The 15,266-nt window shown below is 41.4% G+C and overlaps 1 protein-coding gene across 2 annotated transcripts in view; it reads left to right on the top strand.

The window, feature by feature from the left end:
* Window positions 1-491: 491 nt before the first annotated feature.
* Window positions 492-15,266, top strand: part of LOC149315609 (uncharacterized) — a 32,271-nt gene continuing 17,496 nt past the window's right edge. Inside the window, exons 1-3 of one of the 2 annotated variants that reach the window (XM_089513737.1) lie at window positions 492-604; window positions 7,623-7,779; window positions 15,025-15,094. The gene's annotated coding sequence lies outside the window, so the exon portion shown is untranslated. The remainder of the gene's footprint in view (window positions 605-7,622; window positions 7,780-15,024; window positions 15,095-15,266) is intronic. The other variant, XR_016280379.1, reaches the window with a different exon arrangement.

The following is a 15,266-nucleotide window of genomic DNA, read 5'->3' as shown; positions in this document are numbered from 1 at the left end:
CCATCTTGTTGGTGTCTAATGAAGGAACATTCTTGTGGAGCCAAAGACTGAAGGCAAAATGGTAGGATGAAAATATCAGCATATTTTAGCTTAAAACATTTCCTGCTACTAAGACCTGGGAGAGGCATTTTAGCCTTTTCGAAGCCATAGCAAAGGCGGAAAGCCACCAAACAATAGTGTCATGGGGAAGGTAGTATCTCCTCCTAAAGAACAAGATTTAGCCCCCAGAATGGCCAGATTTTGGCTCCAGGACTGGAAGTTCCCAACTCTTTCTGTGCAAGAAGCTTTGGCCACAAAATGATGTGTGAGTGGCTGGGTGGGTGGAACATCTCTTTCAGCATTACAATTCAACCAAGTTTTCAAAGTTCAAGTGCTCTTGCGCTTTGCAGTGAATTCCAGGAAGCAGGTTGAAGTACAACTTGAAAAGACCACTTAATGGGATGTTTGTCAGGAGCAAGGTACACACAGATGGTGCAGATAGGTGCAGAAGGGCAGGAAAAACAAGAAACTTATGCAGAGGAAGGCCTGATCTTGCTGCTATTATCTTCACAATTGTAAGGACTAGAAAGTTAACTTTGAAAAAAAGAAAGAATGAACGTTTCAGGTGAGTTGGTCATCTTTTACTGGCCCTGCTCTCAAGGCTTTAATAGTTAACAGAGCAGTAGGACTGTATGATGAAACTTTCCCATTATTTATTTCCTCCATTTTATATCTGCTCAGGTGGCTAACCTTGCTTCCAGCTCTGTCATAAATGTTCCTGTGGAGAAACTGGAAGCAGGATAAAAAAATTAAAATGAATGCACAGACTTAAAGCTTTATGTATAGCAAGGCCACAGTTTTATTCAAACAGCTGCATAGTGTTGGCTTGGCAAGAGGTCTGGATCCAGTGATCAAATAACCTGATTGTTATTTGATAACCTATCTTCCACCCAATTGTCAGAGGAAAATCCAGAGTGACAGCCATAGAATCCACATGGGTGCACAGCCACTTTGTGGTTTCTTGCCACCTGGTGGTGAGACATGCCCTACAGACCTACTGTATGCCAAGGTCCCCCAAGCCCTATATAGTGGGGGGTGGAGATGAAATACTCCAACATCATCTTGTCCTCCAAACTGGGATCTAGTCCCCATGCCACACCACTAAAGCGATGATAAAATTTATAGCAACTAACTAGCCAACATATAGTGTTGGATAGATGGGAAGGGAGTCAAAGCAAGACTCTGGCTGCTGCCACACTGCAGAATTAAAGCGGTTTGACACCACTTTAACTGTCATGGCTCCTTCCTGTGGAATCCTGTGAACTGTAGTTTGTTGGGGCAGCAGAGCTCTCTGTCACAGAAGGCTAAGTATCTCACAAAACTACAAATCCCAGAATTTCATAGCAATGTAATGCAGGGGCAGCAAGGGCCGGGGCAAGTCCATTTGGCTGGCAGGGAAGGGTATATTTTAATATATTTTAATGCAATTAATGTAACTGTATTTTGATGTTAGTATTTTAGTTAAGGTAAGGGGTTGAATTTTTAGTTGTGTATGTGTTATGTAAATGTTTTGGTAATTGTTTATGTATTTTTGTAAACCACCTTGATCCTTTGGAATGGCAGTATATAAATAAAATTTATTATTATTATTATTATTATTATTATCATCATCATCATCTATGGAAGTTAAAGGGGTATGAAACTGCCTTAATGCTGCAGTGTAGATGCAGTGTGAGTGAGGGACAGCTGAGACACTACTCATATCTTCCCAGGGAGGATGTGAGTGCAAACTCCTGCTTCATTCCTTTCATTCAGTCTGTTTTAAGCTTTGTTCACTCCTGATGTCCTTAGTATGTAGCACGTATTTTACAGGTATTAACCTGGAATGTATCCACTCACACACTGACATAGGGTGCATCTACACTGCAGAATTTATGCAGTTTGATACTGCTTTAACTGCCATGGTTCAATGCTATGGAAATTTAGAATATGTAGTTTTGTGATATATTTAATCTTCACTGTCAGAGAGCTCTGGTGCTACAACAAACTACAAATCCCAGTGTTCCATAGGTTGGAGCCAGGACAGCTGAAACAGTGGAAGCCACTGGTGACCATTTCTAATAAAAGGGCCTTTTTGGTAGTGGCTCTCCCATTTGTGAACTATCCTTCCCCCAAATTAAGCCTTCTGAATAATTTGTTCTTGTTTCAGCTTAGGCAATGCTCATTTTATTTTCCCAGGCCTTTAAAATCTGTGTTAGGCTAAACACAAGTTTTAAAAGCCATGGGGAAAGCCTGTTGAATCAGTTTTAGACCATGTTGCACTGTATTTTATTGTTGGCTTTACTTTTACTCTTATTTAATGTTTACCATGTTTTATTTTCTGTCTAAGCTGACTTGGTAACATTTTTTTACACGAAGATCTATAAAGACTGTAAATAAAATAAATTAAACAACATATCATTTCCCAAAGAAAGACCATAAAAGGAATAATGATGAATGATGTTAACAGCAAGACAGCCCTGTCAGTGAACTTACTTAATGTGAAAGTTAAAAATGAAAAGGAGTGAAAGACTAGAATGCAGAAATAGGAACAAACAGGCTCCTTCTCATCGATGCTCACTGGCATATATTGTATTTTACTGCATTGTGCTGCAATATGGATATGTCCCAGGCTGTCCAATAAAGGGAGCTGGAATGAACTGTACTTCCATAATATTTTTATTGTTTCATTTCTGTCCCACCTACTAACCCTAAACTAGGCTCTCAAAGTGGTCAACATAACCATAATGTGAAAAATTAGTTTCTGATTAAAATGCCATAAAATTATTTAACAATTTCCGAATGATAAACACGGAGAATGTAAAATGCATGCTACATTCATAAACAGTCCGCAGCCTTTTCCAAATGCCTTTTTCAGTATTAGTCAGAGTTGGGCAATTTTGGCCCTCAAAGTAGGTTTGGTCTATAGTTCAACCCTAGCCAGGCAGGGATTGTGGGAATTGTATGCAGTTCTCCATCCCTGCTATACAGCACAATCCTATGCAAATCTACTTACTTGGGTATAAGCTTAGCCACTTTCAAATAGAAAACAGAACACAACACCTTTTTCTGGAGCAAATGGCTGAGGAGGGGTACCACCACAGAAAAAGCTTGCCTACATCCCAGCTGTTACTGAACATTCTAGGAAACAAGAATGACAACCAAGGGCCAGAGATTTGGAAGTAAGAACTTACAAGCAACATTTAATTGTAACTTCTAACTTTGAAGGTAAGGGGGAACAACGTTACATTTCGAAAGTAGCATGCCAAAAATGAGCAATGCTGAAATTAGTTCATCAGCATAATGATTAATAATTCCTAGTTAGAAGCCAGCATGGCATAGTGGTTTGAATGTTGGACCGTGACTCTGGAACCAGGGTTCAACTTCCAGCTTGGCCATGAAACCCACCAGGTGACCTTGGGCAAGTCACATGCTCTCAGCCTCAGGAGAATTATTATTATTATTATTATTATTATTATCATTATCATTTATATCCCACCTTCCTCCCAGTACAGGAACTCAAGGCGGCTTACAAATCTAAAACAGTCCAAGTTAAAACACTATAAAACATGCAAAATATAAGTTTAAAAAACAAGTAAACAATTCCAACAATTAAAAACATTACATTATTAAAAGTTAAAGTTTAAAAACTCTCTAAAACAAAAACAAAACAGCATCCCTGTCATGTGAAAACCTGGTGGCATAGAAATGTCTTTGCCTGCTGCTGGAAGGACAGCAGGGATGGAGCTATCCTGGGGCCCATTCACATTACAAAAAAAATCGGTTCTGAAATCGATTCAATCACGTGAAGTTCCTACTCACCCCGAATCTCACACAAGCGAATCCGGGGCTTGCACACCCGTTCCGTGTTAAATGGCCCCTAGCGCGGTGTTTTTGAAATCGGCGCAAATACCGTTTCTTTTGGAAAACCCCGGGTTCTGGGAATGAGAACTTGGCCTCGATCACGATCGAGGCAAATTGAGGGAGGGATTTAGGTCAGAGGGTGGGCAAAGGGCAAGGCATTTCCTCCCCTCATCGGAGGGGAGGGGGAGGAGGAAAGAGCCCTGGGAAGAAGAGAGCAAGGGAAGGCATTCTTTAGGAGCCTGCATCCCCTGCCCAAAGCCCTCTGTCGCTGGGCATTCCTTCCCTTGCAGGAGGAAAAAATTCAGGTCACGAACAGAGCTCATGTCAGGCAACCCCCCCCTTTTTTTTTCAAATTCAAACAATTTCTTTTGAGCAAATATGCGCATTGAATACATTATGTTTGTATTCCAGAGGCAGATGGAGCTGGGCTTGCACTTTATATCCTTGGATCTCCTTGCCTTCTGCAGAGGGGGAAGCTACAAATGTTGCAAACAATCAATGTTACATTTTTAACAATTTTTTTGGAGCAAATATGCGCATGGTTTGTCTTCTTGAGCAGATACAGCAAGGGAAGCAAAGGGAAAGCTAATGTTGCTTTTAAAAGCATAAAAAAAATGCATGGCAATCCCATCCTTTGCCTGGGACAGGGGCAGATCTGACCCCAAAGCCCACAGGTTTATAAAAAAAAAAGAGAGAGAGAGAGGCATCTCTCTCCCTGCTTCAGCCGCTGAAACCCCTGTGCCTGGCTCTTTAAAAAGGGAGGACACTTTCCCCGATGCCCTGCAAACGTCACCATGACGATAGCTTGATTGGCAGCAGCCACCTCGCCAGCAGACACAGAATGCATTCGATTTCTAATTTGCAGGTCAAAATGCATTCGATTTCAAATTTGTAGTGGGCACTTGCTAACGGAGCGATTCGGGGGAGGGGCATCCGGATCAGCCCAGTTCCTTCCAGGTCTTTTAGACCAGTATGAATGGGGCCCTGGCCTCCCTAGGGAGGGAGCTCCAGAGTTTAGGAGCAGCCACTGAAAAGGCCCTTTCTCTTGTTCCCACCAAACACCTCTGAGAGGGTGGTCGGGCAGAGAGAGGAGCCTCTCCAGATGATCTCAGTACTTTGAGGGGGCTTATACAGGGAGATACAGTCCTTTAAATACCCTGGAGCCAAGCTGTATAGGGCTTTATAGGTCAAAACCAGCACTTTGAATTGTGCCCGGAAATGGACTGGCAGCCAAAGGAGCTGTTGCAACAAGAAAGCTGTATGCTCTCTCTAGCCAGCTCCATTTAATAGCCTGGCTGCAGCTCTTTAGATCAGCTGAAGTTTCTGAGCACTTTTCAACGGCACCCCCACATAGAATACATTACAGTAATCCAAATGGGATGTAACTAAGGCATGTACAATGTCCTCTGAACAAATCTTACCAAAAAAACCACATGATAGGTTGCCTTAGGATCACCATAAGTCAAAAGTGACTTGAAGGCACACAAAAAGTTGCTTTCAAATGTTGGCTGAGATTCTGCATCACAGTCTACATTTTGTAACTTTATGAATCTGTAACTATGTTACAGAAATCCATTGAAATCCTTAGTAGAGAGATCTTGTAGCACCTTTGAGACTAAATGAAAGAAAGAAGTTGGCAGTTTGAGTTTCATAGACTTCAGACTATTTCCTCAGATGTTCATGCTGCCAAGGTCTTTCTTGCAGTTAGTCTCAAAGGTACTACAAGATTTCTCTACATACTGATTCCACACACTAACACGGGTATATCTTTGAATTCTACAGCAATGAAATCCTGTTACTGAATTGTGAAGACACACATCCAGGTACCAGGAAGAGTTTTTGGATATCCATCAAGTAGCTTTGGTTGTACATCAAGCATTCCTGATAAACATCAGGCACTTCTGGCATGCATTGGGCACTTCTGATGTGCACTGTACATTTCTGGTACAAAATGGTCCTTCTGATGCACATTGGGCAAGGGAACTCTAGTTGCACTCTGGCACTTCCTAACAAGTGTCCAGATGCACATCGGGAATGCTTCAGTGCACATCAATATCCATTGCACATCGGGACTGTGACCTATCAGTCACTCCATTGGTTGTGATTGCACAACAGATAACTAAATGTTGAAACATCATGGCAGCCCCTAGGTAAATATAAATGTTGCAAAACTGCTCTGTTCTATTTCCCACACATCCTCAATTATGAAGATGTAAGACCCATGCTGAATTCTAACTCTTACATAGGCCTATTATGGGGGGAAAACTTTTTTCAATATTTTAACTGTTTTAATGTAATTTTGGGTGTGAATTGGAAAAACACAATAAAACTGTCAAACTACACACAGTTGCTTTACAAATTTGATATTTTTTAATCAATTCAGTTGTTACCCAGCTTTGATTAAGTACAGACACTGATGTTCCAGTGCAATTTCTTTTAGTTGTTTTGAACAAATTTTTGTGTTTCATTTCAGGAACTTAAAGCGTATTAGAAGACTTTTACCCCTTTCTCACTCTTTGAAGGATAGTTCTTTGCAGGATAATTTCATTCAGTCACAAATTACAACATAGAAATGCCAAAGCAAGTTGTGAAAAAACTGTACCCGATGGAGCAAATAAGAGGTCATTTTTGGATTTAGGGCATCAGATTCCAATGAAACCAGCACAATTTTTTTAAAAAAAAGTTTTCATGATCCTCAATTTTGCAGGCCTGTGTTATTTTTAAATGCACTTTGGTGGCGTTTTGAAAGGAAGTAATTCTCTTGTCAGTGCTATTGTACCACCACCCCTTCACCCTTTCATGGGCTTCACGATTTAGGCAGATTGCCAGCCAAAATTGAAACCAGAAGTGATGTTACATCACAGCCTGGTGTGTTAGGAATGTCACTACATATGGCAGGAAGGGGGGTACAGAAGCAAAAGTGGGCCCCTGCCCCTTCAAGATGCCCACCCTTGGATTAGATGTTTAGATCAGCTTTTGGACCATCCCAGGTTCAACTCAGCCAAGAAACTCACTGGGTGTGACCTTCAACATTTACTTTCTCTCTCAGCTGGAACTACTTCCAGGGTTGTTGTGAGGACAACATAAGAGGAGGAAAACAAAGTGTACTGCTTTGAGCTCTTGGGAGGAAAGGTGGGGTAAGGGTATTTTGGAAGATGCAGTCCAAAAAAGTAACATTTCCAGCATCTGAATATTACTGTTGGTTTGTCCACTCAGAGAGGATCCTGTAATGTTTATCTTGTCCAACAGCCCCATACAGCATAGAATTGGGTTAACCCCTATAAACTAATTGGTTTATCCCTGTTGGGAATAATAAAGGGAGGACACACCTTGTAAAATGTTGGGGCAGGGAGACAGAGGGGAAATAAGATAGAATGGAATAAGATACGATAGTGAATAGAGATACTATTCCTCCATGACTAGGAATTTAAAACCTTCTTACTTTGATTTCAAAGTAAAGAAATTTTTGTTTATCTGAGCAGAGAGGAGTGCAAGGCCAAATTCTTTGCGTACTTACCAATGTTTCACAAATGAAAACCAGGACACTTGTGGCTAAGCAATGTCAGAGTGTGGTCGAGATGACAAATTATTAATGAGGAAGAGCGCCCAGTTTACAAGAAGCTCAGAGTCGTTTGAGCTTACTGGAAAGGGCAAGATTATGACCCTCCTTGCCTTTCCTCTCCTCCCCTGTTGAGATGATTGAATGGAAATTATGTTTGCACTTTGTCCTCAATTTGCAGCAATTGAAACAAGCCAGGGACAAAGGAGGAGATGTGAAGAAGACAGAGGAACTGATGCTTTAAAAGCAGCTGAAAAAAAAATGGGGCAACAGATGATTCACTGGGATTGTTTCTGCCAGATCAGGACAGTTGGAGGGTATGATTTTGTAACTATATGGTATGCTATATTTGGATTTTATTTCAAAGGTTTAACATTTTATGAGTGGGAAGAACTGAGCAATGGACTACATTTTAGGAGATAAACTTCTGGAAGGCAGGAATGTTTTGAGATTAATCCCAGGACTTTGGGAGCAAATATATTTTGGGAGTAAAATAGACATTTTGTCAGGCAGCTCCTATATTGCTGTCTTGTTAGTGCTTTGAATTTAGGGACATCATGAGCCAAGTCACACACTTTCAGCCTCAGAAAGCCCTGTGATAGGATCACCACAAGTTGGAAGTGACATTGGGCAAGAAAGATAGGATCACCACAAGTTGGAAGTGACATTGGGCAAGTTGGAAGTGACTTGAAGGCACACAGCAGCAGCAACAATAACAATGTGCATTTTAATTTTGGATATGTTGTGTTGTTTTTCATTTACCTGCTTTAAAATGCATGTTTTTGCAGAGTTTCTAATTGTCTGCAATGCTTGATGGGTGATGGTATAAAATGAATGGCAATATATTTTTAAAAGCAAAATTCACAGGAACTGCATGGTATCAAAAAGATGCAGCTTGCTTATGGCACAGATCAGAAGGGCTCTCCTAACAGCTGGTCACTGTTACCCCCACCTGAGAATCAAACAACATTGACTCCAAGAGCATTTCCAAACTGTTTTATCCCTCTGCTTCCCTTTACCATGAATCCTAAAAGATTAAAGACTTGATGGAGGGCTATAACAACACACCTGCATGCTCAGACAGGTTTTTTTGCTGCCTAGCTGAAAACACATAATAATAATTAATAATTTGTTTTATTTATATACCACTATTCCAAAGATCATAGCGGTGAACAGCAAGTAAGCTAATTAGCAAGTAAGCTAATTTGCCCCCAACAGTCTGGGTACTAATTTTAGCGACCTCGGAAGGATGCAAGCCTGAGTCGAGCTTGGGCCCTTTTGCTGGTCTTGAACTCGCAACCTTGTGGTTTCGAGTGAATGGCTGCAGTACAGGCATTTAACCACTACGCCACCAGGGCTCCTATAACAGAAATAGTTTCAGATGTGGTCAAGGAGGCAATCATCAGCTGAACAAAGAAGGCAATCATCAGAAGGCAATCATCAGCTGAACAAAGAAGGGTCTGGAAGGATTATTCATGGTTTCCAGTTTCTTACCTGAAAGTAGGGATGGGAATCATGCATCCCTTTAGATGTTTTTGGACTGCAGATCCCAGCAGTCCTAACCAATATAGCCAATGGTCAGGAATGCTGGGAGCTCCAAATCAACATGAAGAGAAAAATCACTAAGGCAATTAAGAATGTATAACCTAGGCTGCTGCCACACTGCAGGATGACACAGCTTTAACTGCTGTGGCTCAGTGCTATGGAATTCTAGGATTTGTAGTTTTGTGACATATTTAGCCTTCCCTGTCAGAGAGCTCTGGTGCCACAACAAACTGCAAACTTCAAAATTCCACAGCACTGAGTCATGGAAGTTAAAGTAGTATCAAACTGCTTTATTTTTGTTGCGTGGCAGCAGCCCTAGAGTTATTCATGACTGGTTCAGATTCACGATCTCCGTTTAGGAGATATGTTAGGGACTATGAAAGTCTCTCAATTCCCACTTGATTATATGACTCTTCAAAGCCTTTTCTTATTTTTGTATTGTTTGTTTATATTATTGTTATAAAACAAATAAAATATCCAATAAAAAAAACAATTCCCACTTGATTGGGAAGCAAACAGTCCCACTCTCTTTTGTGTGAACAGTCGCTTGAGTGAGGGAACATTGCAAAAGGGACCCTGCATCTGGCTGTTGCATCAGAGATCACTCATGGGAGGGGGTGAGGACATCATTCATCTGTTTCCAGACTGATACAGGAACCAACCCCCATTGATCACAGTAGCTGCTGCCCAGTTAGTTGGGATTGGCAGGGGTTGGGTCAGGAGACATGATGTAGCTATGGAACTAAGGTAGTTACACATTCGTACCTGCCTTGATTAATTCAAGTTGTTTTCTTGAGGGCCACATGATTCCCATTTCTGCCTCCAACAATGATTCTGTGCTTTTTTAAAAGTGCATAATATAGGCCTGGAACACACTGCCAGGAAGCTGTGTCCTGGCGGCAATAGGGCTCTGGAGTGCGCACCAACCCCACGCTCCCAAGCCCTACGACATGCAGGTAGTGCCATTATTGAATGCACCGCCCACACGTATAGATGATGTGTGGGAGTCTGAGTGCCCACGTCTTTTAGAGGAAGCGGCATCATAGGGCTGCCCCGTAGTTTGGGGCAGCGTTTCACTGCTAGTGTGTACTGCCTCATAGATATGTTTGGCTGGTGAATCTTTTTCTGATCAGTACAATCCAGTGACTACAGAGACATATTTCTTCTTCTCCAAAAGGCATAGAGGCCAATTTTGCAGTCATATGAAAGTCATGTTCCCCATGCTCCATTCCCTAATTTGCTCTGTTTTCCATTCACGTAGAAATAATGTTTTCTTGGAGGGGGAAAAAAGCAAGATGGAAGAAAAAAGAAAAGGAATATTTGAATACTCCCACTGCCTATTTGAGAAGTTATTTACTGTCTAGTAAACCCATTTTATAGTCACACTGCATTTCACATTCAAACAGCTCAGAGTGACACACATGCTGTATATCAGTCATTATCTGATGCTGGAAGCTATTGCTGTGGTTCCCAGGCGCCTTTTGGAAAGTGCCAAGGAATTCAGCGCGACAGAACTTGGAACTTTATGGCTTCTTCTGGCTATCCCTGCCTCCTTTCCACAGCCTGTGCTAAACATTAGAGGAGAAGAAATGTGTTAAACATGCAGACCGATAGGCTCCTGGCCATTAAAGGGACAGATTTCACCACAGCTTTATTCTTCACTATGCCTTCTTCCCACTTTCACATGAAATCCAAGCAGTCAGAAAAAAAGAAAAAGAAAAAAATAAGGTTTATACATCTACTAGGTTTTCTTTTTAAAAAAACACTGTTCATTTTTGCTTCTATCCCCCATTCAAAATCAGGAAGTCAAAATCTTATGGCATAACACTGTTATATGCAATTGCACTGTATAAATCCCATCTTTGCCAGGAGTTTATCACACAACATCTTGGCTCTCCTGGTGCTGTGCTGTGCTGTAGCATTGTTGGGTCATTTGGAAATTTGTTCTTCCCAATGGAGATAAACCCTTAACGGCACACACCTCCACCATACTATGGTTTAATAATTGCTTTGGATTCAAACACTTCATTGCAATATGGGATATAGAGAGCCAGTGTTGGACTATGACTCTGGAAACCAAGGTTCAAATTCCAGCTTGGCCATGTAAACCCACTGGGTGACCTTGGCCAAGTCACACTCTCTCAGACTGAGAGGATGGCAATGGCACAGCCCTTTCTAAAGAAATGTGGCAAGAAAACCCTATGATAGGTTAACTTTAGGGTTGCCATAAGTTAGAAACAACATGAAGACACACAACAACAAAAGTGTGTATGGTACAGGTGTGGTTCCATTGCTCTTCACTTGAGGATCCCCAGCAGAGAAATGCATACTGCTTCTAATAAATGTGATCGCACATCTGCAATTACAGCTTCCTGTTGTTTTTGTTGTTAAAAAAACACCAAGCATGGTGGAAGAGGCTGGTTGTAAATGGTATTGTTCTGTTTCAAGTATAAGAAAGGGCTTGTCTGGTTCCTTTTATTTTGACTTTACCTGCATACTTTACTTCCAAACTCTTTATAGAAATATCCTGGGTTTTCCACACTCTCTTGTGTTCTTCCCCTTGCCTTTTCCACATCTAGACACAGGTAATATTTCAGAAATTGACTTTTCCCAATTTCCCTTTTAATTATTATTCAGGAGATATAGTCAAAGTGTTTTAGCAAAATTAAACCATTTAAGCATTTGGATCATTTTCTTTTATTGCTAGCATTCCTCTTTCCCTTTCTTGATTTCTGTTGAATCTGAGTCCTGGAAATAATCGCTGTGTTTCTTGGCAGCAGCCATTTTAGCCAGTTCCAGTATAACACAAACAGACAGCCATGGAGAGGTACATTTCATTTTGGAAAATGCTGGGTTAATTTAAACTGACCCAGGGAATGGGAATGAAAAGTCCTTGGTAATGTCTGGAGTTCGCTGGGAATACTTCAAGATGGAGAAAGCATCATGTAGATCTCCAAAATAAAATCGATTCATACAGGAACCTGGGACATTCAGAGATTTTTTTCCTTGTCTGGAGAGACTCAAACCAAACACAGGAGCCAACTGCAGTGAAGCGTAAATTTAGTGATGATGTGAATGAGTGAACTGCCATTCTGCTAGACTTCCAAGTACAGAAGTGGTTTTTAAATGGAACACACTGTAACAACCTATTAATGTTATAAGCACCTCAGAGGGAGGAACGTAGCAGAACCAGGTCTCAAAAGGTTGAAAACTTAGGACTTTTTGATTACCCGGGACTCTGACACCGTCTGCCTTACTCTTAGGAGATTATCACAAGTGGCTTTTAAACTGGAATTATAGTTGTAAAATAATGCCTTTGGCGATATTTATCACATTACATTGCCTCCAACAAGTAACTGCTGTGCCTGTTATGCATGGTGAGAGCATCCCTTTCCATTGATGGGGAAAACCCATCAATGAGCTCCCAATCTTTATCAATGACCTGGATGACAGAATTGGGAGCATACTTATCAAATTTGCAGATGACACCAAATTAGGGGAAATAGCTAATACCCCAGAGGACAGGATCAAGATTCAAAATGACCTGAATAGACTAGAAAGCTGGGCCAAAGCTAACATAATGAAATTCAACACAGAGAAATGTAAGGTATTGCACTTAGGGCGGAAAAATAAAATGCACAGATATAGGATGGGTGACACCTGGCTGAATGAAACTACGTGTGAAAGGGATCTAGGAGTCCAAGGAGACCACAAGTTGAGCATGAGTGAACAGTGTGACGCGGCAGCTAAAAAGGCCAATGCTATTTTAGGCTGCATCAATAGAAGTATAGTGTCTAGATCAAGAGAAGTAATAGTGCCACTGTATTCTGCTCTGGTCAGGCCCCACCTAGAATATTGTGTCCAGTTCTGGGCACCACAATTCAGAAAGGACATTGAGAAACTGGAGCGTGTCCAAAGGAGGGCGACAAAAATGGTGAAGGGTCTGGAAACCATGCCCTATGAGGAACGACTTAGGGAGCTGGGGATGTTTAGCCTGGAGAAAAGAAGGTTAAGAGGTGATATGATAGCCCTGTTTAAATATTTGAAAGGATGTCATATTGAAGAGGGAGCAAGCTTGTTTTCTGCTGCTCCAGAGAACAGGGCCCGGAACAATGGATGCAAGCTACAGGAAAAGAGATTCCACCTCAACATTAGGAGGAACTTCCTGACAGTAAGGGCTGTTCGACAGTGGAATGCACTCCCTGGGAGGGTGATAGAGTCTCCTTCCTTGGAGGTCTTTAAACAGAGGTTGGATGGCCATCTGTCAGGGATGCTTTGAATTGGATTTCCTGCATGGCAGGGGGTTGGACTGGATGGCCCTAGTGGTCTCTTCCAACTCTACGATTCTATGATTCTATGATTCTATGAATCTCACAGCATTCCCATTAGTCCTCACATGTGGAATGTTGCTGCCACACTGTCCCACTGTCCCCTCTCCACCTTGTTATTCCCAACGAACCTGATTTAATTTATTCTATTTTTCTTCTTTCTTTTTAAAATTTAAATTGTATTAAATCATATTAGCAGAACTTCAGATCTGTGTGAACATAATAACATTAATAATTACAACAACAACAACAACAACAACAATTGGAAGGCATGCTGGATAAGGCAGAGGGCAGAGAGGCAAGGTTAAGGGGAAGTAGGGAAGAGAGCATGATGGCAGAAGCTACCCCAGTTGAACAATAATGGCTGCTCAGAAATAGGCAGGATTCTGTTTACTTTAACAAGTGTGATCGCAGTGAGAACAGGGCTCATATGATAATGTCCTTGGACTCCCTGTTCTCACTGCCACACTCCATAAAGATAAAGATTTCAAGCCTTAGTAGTCCTGTTCCTAGTACTATAGAATGCAAGTGGGAGAATTAGCAGATTAAATGTTCACAATATGAAGAAAGAAAGAAAAAACCCACAAATGCTCAGGAAACTACCCAATAAGTAAAAAAATATGAATGTCAGGGAGAAAGGTGTGACCATTTTCTTTACAAGCTGATTTGCTGTGTGACAGGGAGGAAATAGTTGCTTTTCCCCTGTATGCATACAAACATACAGCTTGAAATAGTATAATCCATAGACTCTAATCCAGATGGACCAATAGCTCCAGTAAACTATTCTGTTTCTGAATTTCACATCTTGTAATGTTTGTTTCTGCTCCTGCAGCCAACAGTGCCCCACATACACTGAGCTTTCAACCACTTTCTTTTTCCTGTTTAAGGAGTGGTCAACTGTGTTATGGGCAAGGCTTCCTTCTCACCTCCTCCATGAACCCAACACCTTCTCCTATGCTCCACCAAAAGCATCTACATTCCCTCCCTTGCACATCTGATTATTATGTTTAAATGGTTATAGTGCTAAATTGCTGTATCACTTTAGCAATATAATTGTAGAAGAAAGGTGGAAGAAGTGTTCCGTCTGAAATGCAATGCGGAAAGGAAGGTCAGTGGAAAACCTCTGTAGCAAAGGTTAGAAACACATGCAACACATCACCTTGGGATGGTAGAGAAAGAACTGAGAGAATGGATAAAGATGTGGGAATTTATTCCTGGCTGGGGGAGGGGGGAGAGATAATGCACGCTCTGCCCTGCGTTTATGAAGTTGTAAGTAGTCCTGGAAATTCACAGGAAATAGCCTAGGACAGAAGGTATAATATATGGATATGTTTAACAATCCTAATAGTAAAATTGCAACTGCTGCCAAACTGCTTCTGGCCAGTCTGAAGGTGCCTTAAGACTCCACACATACTGAAGTACAGAGGCATCCGTTAGAAGTCAAGTAACCATGGTCAAAAGGCCACCAGTTAACAGGGCCATTGCTGTCCACCCATCTGAGAGGAAAATGCATTGAGATCCTTTTGACGTTACACTAAAAAGAACTTTATCACATCAGGCTCTTAAGACACCACAATCAGTGTAGGAAAAGCAAACATACCAGGTTGGGACAGTTATTATCACATGGCTCTTCTAAATCACCATGGTGCTGCTTCTGCCCTGGTCTCTGTCTGAGCATATCTTTCAATCTGTATTTATTTTTATTTTTAGTGCAATTTCAGAGTAATGGCAACCCATTCAGTAAAAAAAGAAGAAATTTAAAAGGAAGAATGGAGTCAAGGTAGTTAAAGTGGAATCATATTGCTATAACTGTGTAGTTTGAAAGTGAACTAAGGGCCTAAACAGACCATCCTACAGGCCATGATGCCGCCTTTTTGAGCACCAGATTGGGGCCACAGCAACCGCACGCCACAGTCCTGATCTCGTGTTTTTCCGGGCCAAAAAGGAGGAGA

This window comes from Sceloporus occidentalis, unplaced genomic scaffold (genome assembly GCF_023333645.1).
Source record: "Sceloporus occidentalis isolate IW3139 unplaced genomic scaffold, rSceOcc1.0.p SCAF_3, whole genome shotgun sequence".
NCBI classification, from domain to species: domain Eukaryota; kingdom Metazoa; phylum Chordata; class Lepidosauria; order Squamata; family Phrynosomatidae; genus Sceloporus; species Sceloporus occidentalis.
Note: the sequence above shows the minus strand (reverse complement) of the source record. Positions and strands in the feature narration are given on the sequence as shown.